This window comes from Callorhinus ursinus, unplaced genomic scaffold (genome assembly GCF_003265705.2).
Source record: "Callorhinus ursinus isolate GAN/ISIS: 27379988/994484 unplaced genomic scaffold, GSC_fseal_2.0 scaffold11, whole genome shotgun sequence".
NCBI lineage: Eukaryota > Metazoa > Chordata > Mammalia > Carnivora > Otariidae > Callorhinus > Callorhinus ursinus.
In genome coordinates this window covers 42,003,056-42,024,953 of record NW_027397073.1, presented here as the reverse complement: position 1 = coordinate 42,024,953, position 21,898 = coordinate 42,003,056, and the positions used below count along the sequence as shown (strand labels likewise).

General features: G+C 33.6%; 1 long non-coding RNA gene across 2 annotated transcripts in view; it reads right to left on the bottom strand.

Annotated features, from left to right (window-relative positions):
- LOC141373682 (uncharacterized) overlaps positions 1 to 21,898 on the bottom strand; it is a 101,110-nt gene that overhangs the window by 55,387 nt on the left and 23,825 nt on the right. The window contains exons 2-4 of one of the 2 annotated variants that reach the window (XR_012379928.1): positions 18,543 to 18,608; positions 18,160 to 18,209; positions 14,419 to 14,530 (exon numbers count right to left, since the gene is read on the bottom strand). This is a non-coding gene — a long non-coding RNA (uncharacterized lncRNA). Of the gene's footprint in view, positions 1 to 14,418; positions 14,531 to 18,159; positions 18,210 to 18,542; positions 18,609 to 21,898 lie in introns of those variants that run through there. The other variant, XR_012379929.1, reaches the window with a different exon arrangement.

The following is a 21,898-nucleotide window of genomic DNA, read 5'->3' as shown; positions in this document are numbered from 1 at the left end:
GGTTATTGCTAGTGAGCAGAAAAATTACTAATTTTAGTTATTTATCTTGTACTTGGCCATCTTGCTAATTTCTCTCATTATATCTCATAGTTTGTCCCATGATCCTATTGGGTTTTCTATGTATTTGATCTCTCTCTCTCTCTCTCTCTCTCTCTCTCTCTCTCACTCACACACACACACACACACACACACACACACAAACCCCTTTGAAACTAATGGTGATTATTCCCTTGATTTCCATATACATGTAACTTTTGTCTTCAATCTGTCTTTTCTTCGTTGACGGAAACAGCGGTTGCATGCTGAACATGATTGTGGTTAATGGACATCTTATTTATGTTTCTGACTTTGATAGGCTTATATCTAATGCTGTACTTGATGTGCGATGGTTGCTCTAGGTTTCTTGTACACAAGTGGTTATTTTCTGTGAAGCTAATGAAGCTTAAGCTTTAGAAACATTTACTGAACAGACTCTTTTCAAGGCTTTAATCTTAATTTTGTATTGTAATTCTTTCTTTTTCTTAAAGACATTCTCCCCAAACCCCGATGCCCCAAATCATAGAAGCTTCTGGTCTCATTAACTCTATGTTCACCACTGTTGTGTGATACCTTTTATTAAATAAAGGAAGCTTGTGTGCAATCTTACTCAACAATGAATTTGGAATGACCAGTATCTTTTCTTCGGTAATGCATTTGTGCTTTTTGTTTAGTATTTTAAGCCAGTCTGTTAAAATATCTTGTGTATGCTTTCTAGTTACCTATGTTCATTGGTGTTCTGTAGAATTCTTATATGATAGGCTTTGCTGATATTTTTAAAGGTAGATCATTACTATTTACTTGTGCTAGGCTTACTGATTCATAGAGATGTTTCTATTCTACAGCCAATTTCAGCAATTTATATTTTTCCAGTAAATCATCAGTTTTCTGCATTTTCACATTTACTGATAGAAAGTTATATGCTTGTTTTCTCCTTTACCTAGATCAGAACTTTGCATTTTTCCCCATAGAAACAACTTTTGATTTTAGTAATGAAATCCATACAGCTGTTTTTTCTTGATTTTTAAATTCTTTATTTGTTCTCTGTTCCCCCTCTTCCTGAGGATTTTTTTGGGATTTGTATATACATTCTTAAAAGGAAGTTGATTTACTCATATAATTTCTTATTCTTTATTTTAGTGCCACTTGGTCCTACTTTATAAAATGTATAAATCATTCTCAATATATTTCACTTCTAAGTAATTTGTAATAATGGTTTTGATTTCCTCTGTTTCAATAGTTATTTAGAATTATTTTCTTTATTTCTAGAAAGAAGATTATGTTGGCTACATTTTTTAAAATATTTGGAAATTTCTGATTGATATAGAGGAATTCTATATATCCTCATTACTATGTTTTTATCATGTATATATATGCAAATATCTTCTTATAGTCACTAGCTTGCTTTTTCTCTTTTAAAACATTTAAGGTAACGGCCGACATACAGAAGTTACAACTGTTATTGTAGTTGAATCAATCTTCTAATTAATCTTTTTTAAGTGGTGTGGTTGTATGTGTGTTACATCTTGCTTAAGGAATTCTTGCTAAGATATATTTGCTTCTTAAAGCTTTATAGTTAGTTCTTTAATTTTCTTTAATTGGATTTTGTATGGTATATAGGACGCAGTTTTATTTTTCTTATATTTTAGAACCAATTTGTCCAGTAATTTTTTGCATAGTTCCTAATACCATACTCTTAAATACTCTCAAAAAATACATACATACAGGGTGGCTAGGTGGCTCAGTTGGTTAAGTGACTGCCTTCAGCTCAGGTGATGATCCTGGAGAATCAAGTCCTGCATAGGACTACCTGCTCAGCAGGGAGTCTGCTTCTCCCTCTGACCCTCCCCCATCTCATGCTCGCTCTCTCTCTCTCTCTCATTCTCTCTCTCCCTCAAATAAATAAATAAAATCTTTTAAAAAATACATACATACATACATACATATATGAAGTCTTAATTCATGGTAAGTAATTGCATATTTACCATTTTGACTTCTGTCTTAAAACAGAAGTTTCTTTCTTTCTCCATGTGTAGTAGGCAAAATAATGACAAGAGGAAGATGTCCATTCTCTAACGCCTGGAACCTGTGAATATGTTATCTTATATGGCAAAGGAGACTTTGCAAAATGTGAATAAGTTAAGGATCTTGAGATGGGGAGCTTATCCTCAATTATAAAGATGATCCTAAAGTAATCACAGGGGTCTGTATGATTGAAAAAGGGAGTGGTAACTAAAGCAGAAGTCAAAGTGATGCAGTTGCTGGGAGTGGGCCCTGAACCACGGAATGTGGGCAGCCTCGAAAAGCTGGAGATGCAGGGAAGAGAAATCTCCTCCAGAGCCTTCAAAAGCAACATCATCCTGCTGACCCCTTGATTTTAGTCTAATAAAGCTTCTTCTGACTTTTAACCTCCAGGACTGTAAGAGAATAAATTTATGTTGTTTTAAGCCACTAAATTTGTGGTGATTTGTTACAAAAGCAATAGGATATTAATACACCATTTAATTACATATCCTTAGATTCTCTAAAAATTTCTTTATGATTTTTCCCATAAAGTTCAGGCAAATATCTTATTAGATTTCTTTTCACACAATTTATAATCTTTGCTATTAGTATAAATATATTTTAGAAAAGTCAGCTTGTTTTTGATTAGACTTGCAATTGATTTTATTTAGCTGGTATTTAGAAGACTTGTTAACATTTCTTATTAATGTTACTATTTTCTATATTCTGTCCAGTTTCTACATAATCATATTATCTTAGAATAATTATCTTAGAATAATCTTAGAATATTTAAAGTTATCTTAGAATAATTAAAGTTTTATTTATTTTTAGTTATTCTTTTTTTTTAAGATTTTATTTATTTATTTGACAGAGAGAGACACAGCGAGAGCAGGAACACAAGCAGAGGGAGTGGGAGAGGGAGAAGCAGGCTTCCCGCCGGGCAGGGAGCCTGATGCGGGGCTCGATCCCAGGACCCTGGGATCATGACCTGAGCCGAAGGCAGACGCTTAACGACTGAGCCACTCAGGTGCCCCTCTAGTTATTCTTTTTACCTTTTGTTGCATAGTATGCTGGCAAAAATTTCTAATTAGCATTGACAAAAAGTAGTGATACTAGAAAGTCCTTGCCTCATTCCTGATTTTAAAGGGAAAGGTGCTGCATATTTTGTATTGTTTAATGCCCCAGGAGGAAAAAAAAAACAAAAACAGGTATTATTTTAGCTACTAGGAGTTTTAATGGAAAAGCACCGGGATACAGGACTGGTTATAAAAGTTCTGTAATTATTGGAAGAGCAAAAGCAAAAGCATGATGTGGCTCAAATGTCTGTGATAGCCTTAGGGTGTAAGGAACAGAAGGAAGAAAGTTGTGTCACATAAAATGGAATAATACACTCATATCTGAGGCTGTTGTGGTTTATGCTTTTGGAACTACCACTTCACACCTATGTAGATATCCAAGAGACAGTATTTATAGACTGATAATACTGTCCATTATATGTCTAATAGAGCCTCATTATACTGTTCCTAAGGTACAGGGAAGACAGTATAGGGGGAAATTTAGAGTGAGACACAATAGGCAAATTAACACTAAACTTCACATTTTTGGTTGCTAAGCAATCTTACACATGCTACTACCCACACCTAAACTTCCATAAAATAACACCAATGATAATTTGCTTTTGTTTAGCATAATGCAACTATCCTTCATGCAAATGAAGATGTGCTAACACTTCTGCCCTGATAGGGGCAGGTATCTCTGGGGGATATTAATTTTTCCATTATTCAAAACCTGGACAGAGTGTGTTCTAAAAATACACTGTAAAATTAACCATGGCCAACATTATTTATATGTGTAGAAGGAAAATTGGTGAGTGGAAAATGATTAATGCTTGCAAATAAATACCAGAACAACAAGAAAGCAAAATGTATAACTGTCATAGTTCTTCATTTCTGTTACTAGAAACAAGTAAACTGTTGATATTTATAAGTTAAAAAACTACCATTATTTTCATTTCTTCTTTGGTCCTCAGACATATCTTAAGCTGGACATAGTTTTTAACCTGGTGAAGTAACCCAAACTTTCATGTTGAAGTATCTGAGTTTTTGGTGATCCTGATATTATTAGGTTGATGTCATCTCTTGTTAAGTTGGTACTGAACATGGAAGTAGTGAAAGAATCTCCAGAAAATCTTTAAATCCCTGGCAGAGGCTTCTCCTTCTCCACTGTGCAGAAGCAACCCTATTTCACTTCGGCTGTGGGACTGAGCTTCTTAGCCAGTATAATGAACCTATCTCTGTGTCTATTAATTTAGTCTTGAATGGAGCTCAAATAATCAGTAGGCAATTTTATGTTCCCTTCAAAGGGAACTCTTGCTGTAGCCCTGGAAGAACATTGTTTTAAAACAATATATGCTTATTTTTCTCCTATTTTAACTCTCCATTATGGAGTGGCTTAGGGCTCTCTTTCATGCTGATTTCATTCTGGGACTCATACTGGCAGAGTAGCTACTCTCTCATATTAATATATGCAGCAACATAGGGAAAGAAAATAAAGGTATGGTAAGTGGGAGTCTCATTCTTAAAGCTTATGCCTGGAGGTGACCAAAGCAAATCATATCATTGCACATGATTTCTAAGGGTTCAGGGAAGTGTAATCCTACCAAGTAAATAAAAGATAAATTGGAAATATGTGATGGACACAACTAGGGACTACCACAGTCTGCCCTCCTGATAACCAAATATTTGGTTCATCTTCCGTTCCACATATAACAAAAGTTTCATGCATTCATTGTTTCTTGCCCGAAGTCTAGCTTTTCAGGGAAATTTGGAGTGGTCTTTCCATTATAGGCTAATACAGAAAAAATGTCTCCACTAGATTTCTAGTAGATTGCTTTTTGGATTCAAAGAACTAGTAAAAAGACAAGTTACTTTCCCACACACTTCGTCCGTGAGGAACCAGGGTATATGCACTCCTCTGATAAGCTCTATGGTGGGGGGGGCGGTCTTTTTCCATGTTTCTCCAAGCCTTTCAAAGCTCCGCTGACATGAGGAAGTTTGCCAGCCAATGGTTTGTGTTAAGTTTCAAAAGCTGTTTCTTTTAATCCAGGTTGATGGATTTTTTTTGGTACTGGAGACTCAAAAATTTAACTGGCCTCATGTATCTTATTGAAGTAAGGTCCATGCACCAATGTTCATTTCCCAGTTCTATTCTAGATAAATTTCTTAGTTTTGCTCTTCCTTCTTTCCTTTTTCCCTACCTCCCTCCTTCTCTCCCTCCCTCTCTTCCTTCTCTTTTCTATTTTTTGTTTCTCTTTCTCCTGGCTTAACTGCAGATATATTTGTCCTTTCAGGCTTTGGTAGGAGAATATCTTTATTCTCTTTCCCTATTCATTTTGTCCTATATAATGGATTTAATTGGCAGCATGTCCTTAGTTGGACCTTTAATTTGGACACATTAATACATACAGAAATTTTAACAGTGAGAGTGTGACATACTCTTGATTTTGTCCTTTAGTTTCAATTTCCATTTTTTTTTCAAAGTCTTCCTAGATTTATCTTTTAGCAACTGCGGTAGGAAAAAAACCCCACATTTTCTCTTCTAGAACTGCCAAATTCCTGACTCCTGAACTCGACTCCATTTTATTCTTGCTTATATACTAACTCTTTTCTGCTCTTATCTCTTTCTTAAACTATCTTGTCAAATTTAGCCAAGAGCAACCAATACACAGTATCAACACCCTGTTTTACGGCCTCTAGAGTTAAAGTTCATTATGTACATGATTCAATTCCAAAGTTATCATAGGCAACACTTTAGAAACTATATATATAATCTTTTTTTTGGCAGTGTCCATTATTGTTACAGTGTATTTTAATCTCCCAGGATGGCCCAGGAAATAATGTGGTATGAACTCAAAAAATCCCATGGCCTAAAACAACAAAGTTTTATTTTTTTGCTCATTCTACACATCTAATCCAGGTTGGCTGAAGCTCTTCTGTCATTATCACTCTGGGAACCAGGCTGAGGGAGCAACCATCATCTCAATTACTATTGATCATAATGCAAAAGTGAAAAAATACTATAAAAACCTGACTCTTAAAACTTCTGCCTGGAAGTAGCACTTATCATTTCCACCTTTAGCTCACTGTTAATGCAAATAACACATTCAAAAGTGGCAGAATGTGCACTTGACCATGGGCACACACATTTGATGAAGAGCAATGGTATCTTTCATATATATCCATGTCTTGATTCCTAGTCCTATGCATTCTGACAACAAAACAAACAGAACCAAGAAATGGTCAACGTTTCAAAGTCTATACATCATCTTAAGGAACAGTATGCCAAACCTCCAGTGCTGTCTCCCAGCTGGTGCCTAAAATGAGTATTCAACAGACAATTCTCATATCTTATGAGGTCAATTTCTTCTAGATGATGGAATATGTCTTAAAAACAATAAATTTCATGAATGGGAGACCATTTAAACAGTTACTTTAATGAAAACTGATTTTCTTTGATAGGAACAAGAGTTTTTATGATATCATAACAACGAATACATACTAGACATCCATAGAAAGTGGCTGGTATACCATTAGAGGAAGGAAGATATTCAGAATGATTTTTTTTTCCACTGAGGATAAATTACTATGATTCACGGGTCAAACGCAAGCAATCTGCCCCTAGGTGACTTGGTGGTCTCTGGTGAACTGTGTCATAGCATAAACTTAAGTTGATCTCTGTTCTTGGCAAATTAGACAGACATTGAGGTGTTAGCTCTATCAGTGTTAGGGAAGGACATCCTAAATTGTAAATACATGTGCAACCTCCTTGCCTGCTACCACTGCCTTTTTGTACAATAAGTATAGCACAAACACTGCAATGTTAGGGAAAAAAGTTGAATGACAGTCAAACAACAGGTCATTGTGTCCTCCTGATTGTTTCTAGCCTCTCTTGCAGTGAGTACTTCTTAGAAGCCTTCGTGTTGTGCATAAATATTTACAAATTCTGTACCCCAAAAGGTCAACTGACATTACCCTTGTCTAGATCTCCTTATTATCATTCTTCCAAGTTTGTTCATGTTTTGACCACCTCGACAAAGTGTTTTAGTACAGGACCTTGAGCTATAACCCCCTCCAGTCAGGGAAAAACCAAATGTACACTGTGAAAGACTGCCTACTGGAAAAATTTTCCTCTCTATTGTCTTCAGCTACATTCCTAAATGGGACTTTGATGCTACAGCAGTCAACTTCCAGATGATGTCAGCATAGCATGAAGCACCAACCAGAAACTAAGCAGAGCCTTTTTCTTCTGTTTATTTATTTCCTCCTACTAATCATAACGGGTAATTCATAAGGTTTATAGATGACTAGTCACAAGGAACAATTCATAAGTCTTATAGGTATGGAGTGTCTTTTGAACTAATCTAAAGGATGGCTTTTGTACAACATGAGAGCCTAATGATTATTGCCCAAGAACCAGTGAGGATTTAGCACTTCAAACTCTTGAAACTCTTACTATTGAAATTATTGAAATGGAAGAATCTAATAATGTATTGCATTTGAATGCTTGGAAAATACGAGTAAAAAAATTTTAAAACACAGAAGTAAACTGTAACATAAATAAGGGGTACAATTCCCAAGAATGAAACTCAACAACAAACTATATTGTAACAAATTGGAAAATAAATCCAATTTATCATTCAAATTTTGAAATGCTCAGTTGAATAACAGTATAGAAAAGAAAATGTTTTATCAACACATATACACAATTTTACATTTAATTTGGTAAAATATCTTTCTCAAATTCAGTTCTCTTCAACTGACTTTCAAAAGAAAAATGATTAAGAAAAAAGGCCTGCTCCCTGCTGGGTTTGTTACTGTGCGCTTGCTAGTTTTCCCTAATTGTTAAATTGCAGCATTATTAAAACCAGAATGTACTATAATGTCTTTAGTCAAAATAACAATATGACAGGCAAATTAAAAATTATTTTAGAATGTTTATGACATGACTAGTGGGGAAATTACATTCTTTAAATGGCCTCTAATATTTTTCACAAAAGTACCTTAAAACTAGTACAGCTTTCTACAGAATCTTAAAGCTAGTCTTCCTGGCCATTTTTGTCATTTATTGACGGTGTATCTTTGCCAACTTAGGTTACTTCTCTATGTTCCAGTTTCTTCACTTGAAAATATAGACATAATAATATAACCTTCCTTTGTAAAATATAATTTTTAAACTTACTGTCATTAGATCCATATACAGAGTATCACTGATGATTTTTCATGGGCAGTTTCATGGATTTATGGCATAGGATATATGAGCAATATTTACTGAATGCAGTAGAAATTTCTTTTATTTCACAATATTGTACTTGCTGGAGAAAGAAATTAGTATCTTATATCATTCTTATCTCTTCCATGGATCAAACTTTCTCTTACATAAGCGTGCATGGTCAAGAACTCTCCTTTTATCAGATAAGGTAATTTTAATTTGCATTGGCATTGAGAATGGGAACTCTTAACTTAGACATTTCTATTCTACTTGTTGATATCTAAAACGATATGGACCAGGAAAAATATCTGCAGGAGGATTATCTATAAATTTTTAAGGTTTTTAGTGTGTGATAGGGTGAATGATTGTAAAGTAAATGAATAGCTAGCTCTCAGAACAATTTCAGGAAACAATGTAATACTGGATCAAATTAAAGTCTTTCTCTAGGCCAATTGCATTTTTAATATCTCAATTGTGAATGAAAATGGTTGTTTAATTTAGGTCTATCACTATTCAGGATAATAAAAAGCATGATCTAAGATTAACATGTGTTTTGTTTCATTAATTATTTAGAAAAGTATATACATACTCAGTGGTGCCCCAAGAACACCAGGCAATAGTGCCTAAATATCTGAAAGTAAATAAGTCCTTTGTCACCTGTTTTTAAAAACAATATTTGAAGGCAGCTATTTTACTGAATTTAAGAAATAATTTAGTTCTATATAATGTACTCCAGTCTTTGTTATTGTTATCTTCAGCATTAACATTTCCTGTATCATGTTAACCAATAAAGAAAGGTCTGGCTAATGGGATAATAATCTGTGTTTATATAATAGGGACTTCAGATTTTATAATAATATAATGAAAAATGATTTGTATGAGGTTTCCAACTTCAGGTGCATAATTGCTTCTTCCATTCACCCTTTCCAGGCAATATTTTTTCAAAGTATTTCTTTATGGGAAGGTATTTCAATTGATACAATTATTTTGAAACAGTGCAGAATTCTTCAAATGTGATTATGGTGAACAGACTCTAGGGTGGCCCCTATTGGGGAAAATTTACAACTCAAATTTGTTTCTCTCCTAGAATATAATGATCTTCATCTCTATACCAAAGACAATGACTATCAATTTAATTTAATATGAAGAGCCAATTTTTTGTGTGCAATTTAGCTGTGGCATTATATTTTGTACCTGCATTTTTACAGCCATGGAATTTAATTGTTCCTTTATTTGGCTGATTATTTTTGTATTTGGCTGTTTTTGCCATTATACTGAGATTCAATTGTGCACTTACCGATGCCCTTAGGAAATTTTGCTCCATACTGACAATTCATAGTTGCAATTTAATTGCAGAAACTGTGTATGTCAACAAAAAAGATGTTTATTAAATCTATTGAGAAGGGTAAAAGATACATTTGGACCTAGAAATAAATTTCCAGAATGAGAACTATTATGGGCAAGTACTTTCAAACCATTTCACAATTAAATTGTTAGAGAGAAATGTCTGACTATTCTTTATTTTTATTTTGTATGAGCACTTGATTTCAGGGAGAAATATGCAATATATATATTTTGCAATATATATGCAATATATATAAAATATGCTATATATAGCTATATATCTATATATATATAGATATATAGTTGTATACAATATTGTTATACATTAATTGGTATCTCTACTGCTCCTTCATAGACTGGATATTTTGTCCCAAACTAGCTGAGTGAACTTCATTTTTCCTTTATATTACAGAAACACATATGAAAGACAAAAGTATGTTAGTACAACTATATTATTTTAAATTGTTTTACCCTACAAGTTCCTCTGTGTTTTGTCTCTTGTCTCATTTTTAAAATAGGTCAGAATGAGGACATTTTAAATGATTACATAGTAAAAAGTAACAAAAGAGTAGAGGGCAAGGATAAATGCTATTAATTTTAAGATAAAGGAATTAGCTTTAATATAACAAAAAAAGCGACTAGTATTTGTACAAGTATTTAAAATCCTCAAATTGAGTATCAAAAGCAACCTATTGAGTGCTTTCATGCTTCCATTCAAAATTTTATTTTGAAACCCATATATGAGTGAAATGTCTATACATAACAAACATAAAAGGTTACCAAGTCTTATAATGAAAAACAGCAACTCTTCGCCCTCACCTCATTCTCAGTCACATTTTTTATAGATACACATTTTAATAAAGTTTCACCTTTGATTACAAAACAAAGCTTATTATATTATGACTTTTTCAAATTCAAATATTGGTGACCAGTTGAGAAAGGCAGATTTAATTTACATTCCTCAACCTCTACTTCTACTCAATCCTTTCTGAAAATCGTTTCTTGTACAAATGATTTTAACTCTTCTGCTGCTTTTACATGTAACTTTAGATAATATGCTTGAACCAACATTTTCCATCAGCTTTGACTCCCACAACATAAAGGGAACATTTTAATGTCAAAAGCCTTTCCTTAATGTCTGCTCTTCCACCTCCCAGTTCTTTCAGCTGTACCCTTACATTTCTATTTTCAAGGCTGATCGCATTTACATTCTGCTATTTTAAATTGTCCATGCTTTACTTGTCCTTTACCAATGAACATCATCGATATCATTATGAATATGAAAACTACTCTTCAGAACAAAGGCACCTGGTTTCCTAGGATATTTCTTTCCTTACAGATGCAATATTAAGATTTCTATTCCATTCCAGGGTCACTTGAACCTTTAGCCTTACATTTCAAAAATTGCTTATATTTATGCCACATTTTAGTTGGCTTCATAATTTTATCATGGCTTTATTATATAAGTTGGCTTTTCCTGAAATTTCTGATAGATTATCCTTCTCTCCCTCCCTTTCTCCCTCTCTCCCTCCTTTCCCTCATTTTCTTTTCTTCTCTCAGTCTTTGAAAGAATATATATGTGTATATATATATATATATATGTCCTCTTTATGACAGTCCTAATATAACCCAACTTTTAAACTCCTTTAAGATGGTACATGAAATCCATCCATTCTTCTTGAAGACAGAATTTTTTTAAGCTAAATGACTGTTCAAATTAGTACCAACTGATGCCTAACTGATATTTCTTTTCATTGATTTACCTCCCACCACTTAGATCTCACATCTTCTTCTTTATTGTTTTTTATACTTACTTATTAAAATAGATCCTCAGATTATTTTCTCAGAAAGAATCTGGGGATTCTCATTTTTAGCAAGAATGAAATATTCTTATTTTCTAAAATTTAATCAGGTATAGAATTCCTGTACAAAATAAGTTTTCTTTAAAATATGAAGTCATTGACCTACTCTTTTCGCTATCCTCTGTTATTCATGAAAAGAGTGCCACTATTAGTGAAGAGTGATTCTTTTCCTTTATTTGTTTGCTTATTTGGCTTCTATTTTCTCTCTGACACATTTTGAATTTGTTTTTCTGGTTTTCAGGAAAATTTTTACCTATTATTTATTTTATAATTCATTTCTACTATTTTGTTGTGTTTTTTTTTTTCTTTCTCTCCAGAGCTTTAGATTTTGATACTAGGTTTCCAAAATAGCCTCTTGTGATTTTTTTAATATTCTGCTTTATATCTATCTTTTATATTTTGTCATTATTCTTTTTTTTAAGATTTTATTTATTTATTTTGACAGAGAGAGACAGTGAGAGAAGGAACACAAACAGGGGAAGTGGGAGAGGGAGAAGCAGGCTTCCCCCGGAGCAGGGAGTGTGATGTGGGGCTTGATCCCAAGACTCTGGGATCATGACCTGAGCCAAAGGCAGATGCTTAACAACTGAGCCACCCAGGTGCTCCCATTTTGTCATTATTCTTATCAAATTAAACACTCTCCCTTCATGAGTCCCAACCCTACATGTATCTTGCATTGTTTCACTTGATAACATTGCTTGCTTTTTCTTTTGTTTATGAAGTGTATAATGTACACACAGAGCTCGTTAGTCAGAGTATGGCGATACTGGTGTTGGTTTATAGCAGTATCCATCTTATTGGTGGTATTATTAATCTGGTTAGTCTGCCCCTATGCCCTATGGGTTGCTAAATATTTTCAATAATCCCCATGCATGTGTATATTATAAGATGTGACAAAAACAGAACAGGAAAAAATGTTAAACTATACTTAGAAAATAAAAGTCATTGAGGTGCCTGGGTAGCTCAGTCAGTTATGGGTCAAACCCCATGTCAGGCTCCCTGCCGAGCAGGGAGTCTGCTTCTCCCTCTCACTCTACCCCTCTGTCCCCCCACCCCCACTCATGCTCTCTCTTCCTCTCTAGTAAATAAGTAAATAAAACCTTTAAAAAAATAAAATAAAAATCACTCTTAAAATAATAGATTATTTTTCAATAACATGCATATTTTCTTTAACATTAATATCTATTTGCTTACAAAATTAAGATAAAATTACTTACAAAGATCTATACCCTACATTTTGTTGTTGTTGTAGTTGTTGCTACATATGACCAACAGTTTTCCACAAATAAATATTCTTCAATGTGAATTTTAGTGGATGAACAGTAGCACTTCATCTAGAGTTATAATCATTTCTTTATTATTTATCTAAACTTGTTTTTGAGACATCCAATCTATGTATTTCTTTTCCTTATAAATAACATTATAATAACTCATATACAAATTTTTTAGACATTTTTAAATGTCTAAAATTTCCTTAGGAAAACTCTCTTCTGGTTTGTCCCAAGGCAAATAATTTTGAGGATACTGGTATATATTATCAAATTATGTTCAAGAACAGTATACCATTTTAATCTCTCACCAACTTTTTCTGATACTGATGTTTCTCCATCTCTTGCTAGTCCTGGAAATTCTAATACCTCTGTATTTTTCCAAAAGTCACATCTAAAGTTGGGGCCTAATTTTATCTTGTATTCTTTTGATTGTTAATGAGCTAACACATTTCCTAACGCAACCACTTGAGTAAAATCTATTCACATATTTTTTTTTCATTTTAGGTAGAAACAATTTCAATTAGTTTTATTCCTTTTTTTAATGAAAAATCAGCCCACACACAAAAAAGAGAATGAAGCAGCACTTTTCTGGAATTCAGACTCTATAGTAGTTGATATTTCTTTTTTTCTTTTTCTTTAAGATTTTATTTATTTATATGAGAGACAGAGAGCATGAGCAGGGGGAGGGGCAGAGGGAGAAGGAGAGGCAGGCTTCCCACTGAGCAGGGAGCCTCATGCGGGGCTTGATCCCAGGACCCCAGGATCATGACCTGAGGCAAAGGCAGATGTTTAACCTACTGAGCCACCCAAGCGGCCCTCAATTGGTTTTATTCTTAAAAAGATTTTCTCTATACTGAAACCTAAAAGTTATTCCCCTATATTTTCTTCTTATTCAAAATGTAAATCTACTTAGAATTACTGTTGATATATCTCATATATGAATACAAATTGTGTTTTTTAAACACTTAAAATTGTGCTCATAAAAACTATTCAACATTATCAAATAAATATATCTTTCTCTACTCTTCCGAAACCTACCTTAATTATATATGGATTTCTTACATTTGCAAGAATCTACTTCTAAGCATTCTTTTACTCCCCTGAGCAATCTGTCTATACTTATAAGAGTACTAACTTAATTTGATTAGTGTAGCATTTTATTTCATTTTATTACTTGTAGGCCAAGTTTTACTGAATAATTTTTCAATTAAAACATTTATGAGATTTTTTTTTTAATTTTTTTATTGTTATGTTAATCACCATATATTACATCATTAGTTTTTGGTGCAGTGTTCCATGATTCATTGTTTGTTCATAACACCCAGTGCTCCATGCAGAACGTGCCCTCCTCAATATCCATCACCAGGATAACCCATCCCCTTCCCCCCCTCCCCTCTAGTACCCTCAGTTTATTTTTCAGAGTCCATCATCTATGAGATTTTTTTTAACAGGTTATTCTTCTCAGGTGAAATAGAAACTAACCACCATTAAAACATATATATATATATATATATATATATATATAAAATCTTACTGAGAATCTGAAATCTTAATAAACCTATTAAGATATTTGATGACTATAGCAAAATCTTTAACAGCACAGGCTTTGCAATCACAGACACCTGAGTTTGAAGCAGAGTTCCTCCATTTACTGTGAAATCGTCACCCGTAGATGCTGTACCAATTTCCAGGTCTGATACTTCTCAACTGCAAAGGGAGGGCAATAATACAGACCTCATAGGGATACTGTGAATTTTAAAAGAGATAATTATTTTAAGTGCTTACCTGAGAACCTGGCACTAAATAATCATTTAGTAAATGGTTGCAGTATTAATCTAATTTTGTCAGAGGACTGAATAGGAGTGACATAGAGTGATTTACTGTTCACCCTTAGCCCCTTTCTCATTGACAATATGGGCTGATTTCATCTTTGAAGTATTTCTGAAAATTAAAACCATAACCCAGACTCTTCTGTCAGAACAAGAGGATAATTAAATCCAGAAAAATTGATATAATATAAGGGTCATAATTTTGTGTTATGATGACTAAGCTTGTTAAGAAGTTTTCTAATTTTGCCTGATGATACATTAATGACTTCTAATATCATGCTTCCCTAGGTCCATGTCTCTTTGCACTGTGACATTGCCATTGTTTCCATCAAAAGAAGTTTATCCATCCCAGCCAGTCCATTCAGACTGCTATAACACTCACAAACTTTTAGCCTATAAGCAACAGAAATTTATTTTTCACAGTTCTGGAGCCTGGACATCCAAGATCGCATGGTGCCAGCATGGTTGGATGAGTTCCTCTTCCTGGTTAATAGCCAGTGTTTCTCCCTGTGTCCTTAAATGGTGGAAGGGTCTAGGGATGTCTCTGAAGCCTCCTCTATAAGGCACTAATACCATTCATAAGAGTTTCACTCACACGACTTAAGCACCAAAGGTCCCATACACTAATACCATTAACTTTGGGAAATAAGATTCCACATACAAATTTGGCGGCAGCGGCGGCGCGGGTAGGGGTGGGGGGCTGGGGGTGGTGGCACAAACATTCAGACAATAGCAACCCCTTTCACTCTGAACTTCACATGTAAATTACTAAGATCAATAGGATGTAACAGAAATAGCACGTTGAGTTCTAAAGCCTAAATCTTAAGAGGCCATATAGTTTCCACTCTCACTTTCTGAGAATAGCATGCTGTGGAAGTCCAGGCTTACCTATCAGAGGATGAGAAGCCACTTGGTAATTAAATGTAAATCTACTTAGAATCAAGGTGCCCAGCTGACAGTTGTACTAATTGCAAATCATGTGGATTTGGCCAGATTGAACCCTCCAGTCCAGCAGAGAAATTCAGCCATATGATTGATCCCAGCAAGATTAGCAGATTATCCAGGCTGCTAAACACAGAATTTCAGAAAATAATAACTCATTGTGTTAAACCACAGAGTTTTATGGAGTTTGTTTCATAGTAATAGAAAGCAAAACAAAATAAACCAAACATGCTGGGAGTCCCAACACTTAGTCATTTTGTATATAAACTGCCTTTTCTGGAGATGTGGTCTGAAAGAAAGGAAATAGAACTCTCTGTCCTAACAAGATAAACCAATGACTAAAACTCCTCAAAGGATAATTCAAAAGGAAATTCTCCTAATTTCATTTTATGTAGGCATAACCTGTAGTTGAAATACTTATAGATATCTGGATACATAAGATACAGTGAAAACTGGATGTCTCTCTTTTTTTTTTTGTGAGCATACCAAAAATAAAAAGGAAATGAAAAATAGAAAGAAAACACCATATCGATACTTGGAAAAAATCCAATTCCAGGCAATGACTTTTGCAAAAGAGCTCTCCAAATGCAATGATATTTGAAACAAATTTGGGGAATGTGTGGATAGTGGATACATTTTGCCACAGACCTTAAATAACATCCAGCTCAAACCTATACATATAAAAAGAAGTAAAATTAAATGTAGTAAATAATTTTCACATTTCAGGGTGAAAAATCTCTTTCCTAAGCATAATGACAACAGAAAACTAATACACTGCCAGATTTGATTAAGAAAACTTCTCATATTTATATATAACAAAAAAGAAAACACAAAAATTAAAAGGCCAATGATAGATTGGGGATGATCCATAATGTTTATGAGAAACAGATTAATATACCAGGTATGCAAAGAAATTTACAATCACATAGATATTGATAATATAAGGGGTCAAGAAAACTAATGATTGTTTCAGGAAAGAGAAAATATAAATATCTCATAAAAATATAAACACATGTATATCCACATTAGTTAAGCAAAGAAATATAAATAAAAACAAGAAAACAACACTTTATACATTTGTTAAGAATGGTGGAGAGTTTGAGAAGATGGGATGAATGAGACCCCATAGGTGCATAATCATTTCGTAAAAGAACAATTTGTGGAGATCCGGTGGTTAGACTGAGAGCTGTAGGGAAGACGTTATATAAGTGGCTACTGATCCAAGCAGGAGAAAGCATATGAACACCATTATAACATGAACAATTTACAGTCCACATGGCTTCATGCAAATTTATCAAAGTCTTCTGACCACTCAGGAGTGAGAAATCCAGATCACTGAGAGCAAAGAGTGAGGAAAAAGTAACCTAGGATACTGTATCAAATTTTAAGCTGTTACTTCCCTCACTCACTCCCTAACCACTCCCTACCCTATACTTTATATTAAATAATTGGCACATATAGTGAACCTAAAAATGGAACAATCATTATTAGAAATTAATCAGTGCGGGACCAATGCCTCCATACTCAACACTTTTTTAAAATAGGAAAGGACCTTTTTGTGCACACACAGTCATTCATGCTATGAAAACAAAACAAAACAAAAACTAATACTCTAATAAGTGGAAATTCAAAGAAAAAAAATGTAAGACAGACCAAGAAGGATCTGGCAAACCCTCAAAGATAGAATAAAAATAAAATATTGTTAAGTAGCAGAAGGGAGAATAATTACTCTTAAAAACACAATCGTGTATATAGAAAGGAATTACAGGTGAATGAAAGAAGACAAAGAGTTTTGAATAATTCATTGAAAACTAATAGAGCACTATGGTGGCCAAACACCTAAATGACAGAAGACAAAATATGACAAAATATTGTTAATTATTTTTGTTACTATTGCATTTGAAGTAAAATGAGACTATTTCAACCTGTGCCAAACACACTGTCTTAAGAGAGTTCCCTCTTCTTAATGTGGCAATGAAAAAATAACACAGATGCATTTTTCGAAGCCTTATACTTTTGTTCCTCTGTTGTACCATTTCTTGCACATTGCCTCACTGTGATTTGTTTTCCTTTTCAAATTCCCCACTTTTTCGGCTGATGTTACATACACGGTTAGCAAGTCATCTCATTGACTTTCCCTTAAAGTATGACTTAATTCTGTTGTAAGAATTTGGTGACAGAAATTCCCTTATGTTCTCTCTTTCCTAATTAAAGATTTTGCTTCAACATACCTTTTCTGTGTGCTGCACCTGTTTCTCAATGCAGTCAGGGCACGGAGTAGGCAACTCTTCCTTAGTTTGCTTGTCAGATAGCACTAACTTCAAATTCCAACTCTGATATTTGCTAATGTCTTAAAAATTGTCATCCTTGAGTCTTGGATTTCTTGTTCACAAAAAGTATAATTATTATATCACTGGGCTATTATGAAGATTGAAATAGGTAATAATGTTTCAGATGTAATGGCATATAATAAGCACTTGAAAGAAAGTTTCTACCATCTATTATAAATTTACTATTTAGAGAAAAATATATTTGAAAACAGAGTTTAGGTCATCATTTCCAACTTTCTGCATCAGATATCACAGAAATTAAAATATCACATACCTGTCATGCTCCAATCCAGGAAATGGGAAGTGCATTTTAGCAGAATATTCCTGGGGAGACAGAAAAGGTTATATTCTCTGAATACAGATTATTTTGTAGATTTAACTTTGGAAATATAAAAAAATATTTTTACATGATATAAAACAAAACTACACAATTTAAAAAGTAAGGTCTAAAAAACTAAAGCAAAATGAAACAAAATAACCGAAGTCTTAACCATACACACACATAAATAGTAGTATATTTATTTATTTGTTTGTTTATTTATTTATACACAGACACAGACACACACACACACATAGGTGAGATGAAACAATGTCTGGTATTGTTTCAAAATTTCATATAGTACAGTGGTGGTATCAGGGAGGTAAGGAGAGAGTTACCTCTGACAGATCTGCTGACTTGACCATTGTTATACTCATGCTCTTGCCCACTAACAAAGAGTATCTCTGCAACAAAAATACAAAAAAATTGGTGTTCCTTTATATCCTCTAAAAAATGGTGCTATTAATATTATCTTCTGATGTTCTCAATAGTCTCCTTTGCTATATTACATCATATTAACAGCATTTTTAATTTATTGTTTGCTGGATCACATTTTATGGTCAGTCTCTCTGCCTTTGCTTTCATTTTCTTTTCTCTGTCTCTCAGAAATATTCCATACAGTTATGAAGGTTTGTGTTATTTCCTCATGGATGATCTATTTCCCAGATCTCTGTTTCTGGGTGACAGTTTTGTTAGTGGCTACTGTGTGGAACAATTCCTTTGTTCTAGTTTATAATTGGTTCCCCAGCCACAAAGCTTTACTCCAGAGAATTTCCCAAAGTGTCACAGATTTCTTAGTTTCTTTCTCTGGCTTTACCAGAGATCTTACTGTTTTTACCTTTTCTGTTTACTGTCTTATGAAATAAAGTTATGAAAGAAAAATATCCCTCCGGGCATCGTAATGTTTTTATCCAGAGTAGAACACTTACCTAGGCTGTGATTTTTTTTTTTTAGCAGAACATAGTCTAAATGCCATTCTGAAGTCATGATGGCTTTTCATTTGTTTCATGAAAGATCTAATTTAAACTATACTGTGCACATGTATTTATTGTTCAGGGTTTTAACATGGATATTTTGCATTGAAATCTATTATTTTCTTCTAAGATCTATATAATTAAGGAGAAATCACAGAGAGGTCAGTTATTTTTCACAAGTATTGATAGTGCACACATATCTTTTGTTTCATTCTGACATTCAAAACCTTACAGGCTATAGAAAATACTTCACTTTTGAGGACATTGTTAATTTTTTTTCCATTTAACTGTTTTCACTAGTCACAGAGCACCTAGTACCCATTTAAAAAGGAAAATATCACAATTTGTAAACTGAGAAATGTGAACCACTTACCGTATGAAGATGAACACAAACACCTTCATGCTATCCATTGACAGTATTAAAATCCTGACACTCCTTACGTATACCCTGGACATGTTCGATTCCACATTAGTGTTAAAATGTCACCTGGGTAACTGTGACCATGCCCAATCTTAAGTCCCATGTAACTGAAGGAGTATCTGTAGGGAACAGAGTTCAGGGATCCACGTGGTAATAAGCACCTTAGATAATTCTTTGCATATGCAAAAACCATCTGTGGAGCCATGGACAGTTTTGGTATCAAAGCAGCCGTGCCCAATATTTTCAAACGAAGGAGATCTTGTGCATTCAACTTTCTTAAGTGAGAACAAATTTTTCACATTTATGTAGCTTTTTCCCCCATTAGGTTTCATAAAATATCGAAAATGACATATTCTACTAACTCCTGTGTCAAAGGAGTTTATAACCCTCCAGTCTGTAACTATCCTACATCCGCAATATATATTGAACTGATTATCAAAGTTGATCCTTCAGAACATTTGGAAAATACAGCAAAGTAAATATGAAAATAAAAGCAACCAAAGATAAATGCTAAAGACATTTTTTGACTCTTCGTTCTGTGTCTGCGTATCTGCATTTATAATAAAATTTACACCATACATCATATAATTTATATTTATTTTAACATTATAAAATTAATTTAATTAATATTTGACTAGAAAAACACACTCATATGGCTTAAGAGTAAAATTATAAAATTGTATAAAATGAATATTCTGTCTCTCACAATTGTTCCCTATCTTCACTGATTCCCATAATATTCCCTAAAAGGAAGTTATCATTGCCTACCAGCTTCTTGTATATACTTCCCCAAGTCTCATGTGGACATAAGAGATGAATATATATTAGTTCTCCTCTTGTTTTACGCAAATATGTGCTCACTATATATATATATATGTATATATATGTATACGTATATATATATATATACTATTCTGAGCTTTACCAATGGTATATGTGCATATATGTATTTTCTGTAAATACTTGTTGCCATCTAGGATATTTGGATTTTATATTTTTTGCCAATTTAAGAAAAAAGTAGGGTCGTGTACATTCAGTGGATATTCTGTTTCCTATATTTTGATCTTGCATATTTCGTCTCTTTGGCTTGCTTATTTCCTGTACCTGGATTTTTATTAGAGTGCTAATCTTATGAACTGCAGTAGTTTTTTTTTTTTTTTTAGATTTTAACTTTTTACATGAGAGAGAGAGAGCACAAGCAGGCGGAGGCAGAGAGGAAGGCAGGGAAGCAGACTCCCCACTAAGCAAGGAGCTGACACGGGGCTCAATCCCAGGACCCACTCTGGATCATGACCTGAGCCGAAGGCAGATGCTTAAATGATAGAGCCACCCAAGTGCCCCTGAACTGTATTATTTTTTACTATATAAAAATAAAAATTTTTATTTGTCATTTCTTTTATGTAATATGATATACCAATACCCCATTTGTGCTTTCATTTGTGGGTTTAATTTTCAGAAAATGGTTTTCCAGTCACATATCAACTCACTTCCAATTTTTGTATTTTGAGTTTCCTTACCTGTAGCACCCAACAGATTAGTTATTAGAGTTATTGTAAGCAGTATGTATATATAGTGGTATGCTAGTAAATGTTCAATAATTAGCTCTCTGCAGAAAAAATAGAGAAAGCCCTGACTTGTGCACTTGCCAGTTTTTATAGGGAAAAGCACTATAAAATCTACCTATTGCCTATGTGAAACTCATGTCAGGCTACCAATATAATGCTTAGCACCCCACACAATTCTGAATTTTTTTTCACTTGGCTCTTATATAGCATAAAATAAACTCTAAATAACAGCTTCCTCTTGTAATTGTTGTTCAGCATTTTCTAATAATTTTGTGGCTATTTTTAATTAACTTAAGGTTTTGTATCCATTTGAATTTTACTTTGATATTAAGTTGAGTGGTGAGACATGGTAATATAACCAACTGTCACATTTCATTTTTACAGATAATCTACTAATTCTCCATTGGAGAATCATGGATACCTCCTTTACTTATTTGTGTCCATAACCTTCCACTTTAAGAAGCAAGAGCTATGAAAATTAATGGGAGTCATTTCATTTATGAAGATAACAAACAGTTTATAGTTCAAAGACTATTCAACATTTATGATTTAGAAGAAAAAGTTCTTAATGATTATCTATTATATGTAATCATTTACTAATGAGGAGACTGAGAAAGAAATACTTTAGCTATTCTGAGCAAGTGCCTACAACTAATAATACCTTATTTCTTGAGTCTTCTGTTTCCCAGTATAGCACTTTCCATCTATACCATCGTTAACACTATGAAATCACA